A 2,500-nucleotide genomic window follows, 5' to 3' on the forward strand; every position below is an offset into this window, starting at 1 on the left:
TAAAGAGAGCAAAATATCATTTACTCCTTTAGTAACCCATTGCAGACAGGGGATAGATTTGCTTGCCCAGTCCCCAGGATGGGTTTTATTTCAGAGCAAGGCAGCTTCACACAACATACTTTGACTTTACCCAGTCTCTTTCAGTCACTCATTGTAAAACTAGAGCCATTTTTGTGTTTTATTTTTTGTGTGATTTATTGTGTTTAGAGACTTGCATGTGCCACATGACAGGCTCTATCAATGCTGCAGCTGACTAAAATTGTAGTATAGGATCCATATCAACTCATTATTTTCTTTATACTCAGTGTGATAGAAGTATTGCTGTTTTATGGGAGGACAAAAGCTACTTTATTTTTTCATATTTATGTACTGGCATGAACGAATACGAAACATAACCATCTACAGTGAAGATAACATGAAGAGGTAGGGAAGAGGAGGGGAAACTATGCTTATGACTGTGAGTGCCACAGTAAAAGGCATCCCTAATAGCACAGGGGCACATTGATAATGAGCATGGTTTGAGTCACCTTCCTACTTGCACATCCTTCATCGGCAGTACTTTAGAGCAAGAGGTCGGTAACTTGCTGTGTGCCATCACTCTATAAAGATAGCGCTTGTTAGTGACTGTGGATGGGTGCCATTCAAGGCTCTCTCTCCTGCTGGTGCTAGAAGAAATTGGTGCCTTCTAGGTTTTGGATATTAGGTTTACCTAATATTATGGTAATTAAAGTAATTGTGACTACAGTAGTCATCATCACTCACTCCTTATTCATAGCACAATAAAATAGCACAGTGATCCAAAAATGCCCATCATCAGGCCAAAGCTCCTGTGTTATGTATGTCATGACACCCATATGCAATGGGTTAATTATTCAGTACAAGTGAAAGTTAAAGGCACAATTAAACATTAAGAATGGAACCCACAGAGACTCAAGTCAGTGCAGGCTCTCCACTCTAGCATAGGGTAACACTCCTCCTCCATGTATGACTTTGCAAGACAAGTTGTAAACCATCTTCATTTAATATCATCAAACAAAGAACCAATCCAAGCCTTGTCTTACCAGAATTTATGTGAGTGATATTTAGAGGCCACTATGTAGCTTGGTGTGGTACCATTCCACACAATTACTAGTTACTTGCCAAGATATATATGTACTTGTTTTGAAGAGTTCTACATTGCCAATATTTAACTATCATGTATACTGCCTAGAAAAGTCTTTTTTGGCGTCAATGCCGGGGCTCTCGAACGCATAGGCCTAAATCAATTATATCATTGACGGCGTATGACGGCTCCCACGCTATCATATTACATAATTGCCGTCTGTGGCCGGCGGCCGGCGGCATTGGGTTAAAAGCATATATACCAATGATATTGAAATTAGATAAATTGATCCGCATAGTTTCCAGGCCTAAGAAAGTGCTTGTAGATCTCCCTAAGGAACCAGAACATATGTGGTGAAGGTTTGTTGGCCTTTCCAAAGCATGGAAGCCACAGCAATCACTTGAAATTATGCCACTGTCATGACAGTCATTAGTTAGTGCTATACCTGGTCTCAATATAACATGCATATAAGAGGGGTTACTGTTGGTGACTCACACCATTTTTGATCAAATAGCAAGATAGATATTGTTCTAGATTATTTTCCATCTTTTCTTTTTCATGTAGTGACAGAAGTGGGAGATCCTTTCATTATCTTGCCAATTTATTATTATTCGCATGCACACTTTTCATACTCATTTGTCAAATTTAAAAGTCAAGTGAACAAAATCTTATGATACTGAAATATTACTAGAGTTTTAGATTTAATGGGTAGATTAACATTAGGTAGATTCCTGGTACTTGAAGAGTCATGCTTGCATCAGATAGATTGTTACTTGGGAATCAGAAGGTGCTAAGTAGGGTATGTAATGAAATCTTATTTCATAAATTCTAGTCAAATGTTAGGAGTTCAAAGGAATGAAATTGATAGAATAAAGACGAAATTCAAATTATAAGCAGGTTGGTTGATAAGGCCCAAAATTTGATGGATGTTTATGAGGCAAGAGGGAAATATAATAAATAAGACAAGAAAAACAACAATAGTCAGAAGACCATACTCTAGGATCGAGAAGTAATGAGACAATTGGCACATAACTAGTTGTTTGATTTATCTGCATCAATTTTATTTATTTACATTTACTTCTGGAATGAGGTTCATAGTTATAACCAGCTAGCGCAGTAAATATCATAGAGGATATGTGATTTATAATCACTAAAACTATATCTGAAATGCTAAAAATCTAAAAACCATGTTATAATTATCATCAGGATAATTTGTATAATGACAATATATTTTAGAATTAATTTGCTTTAACTGAACAGTGTATATAAGGTATGTTCCCTTAGCTCTAGACCAAGAGATCTTGGCTGTCAACTGACCCGTAACAATGGATTTTGTGTGGCATTTATGAAATAATGTCTCCCTTACCCTTTCAGAAATAAAGTTATGATTTTTTTTCT

At 36.6% G+C, this 2,500-nt stretch overlaps 1 protein-coding gene across 1 annotated transcript in view; it reads left to right on the forward strand.

The window, feature by feature from the left end:
* Nucleotides 1-2,500, forward strand: part of LOC122247014 (protein TEX261) — an 8,799-nt gene that overhangs the window by 470 nt on the left and 5,829 nt on the right. The window lies entirely within an intron of this gene.

This window comes from Penaeus japonicus, unplaced genomic scaffold, assembly GCF_977035675.1.
Source record: "Penaeus japonicus unplaced genomic scaffold, GWHDUDI00000001_assembly GWHDUDI00000022, whole genome shotgun sequence".
NCBI lineage: Eukaryota > Metazoa > Arthropoda > Malacostraca > Decapoda > Penaeidae > Penaeus > Penaeus japonicus.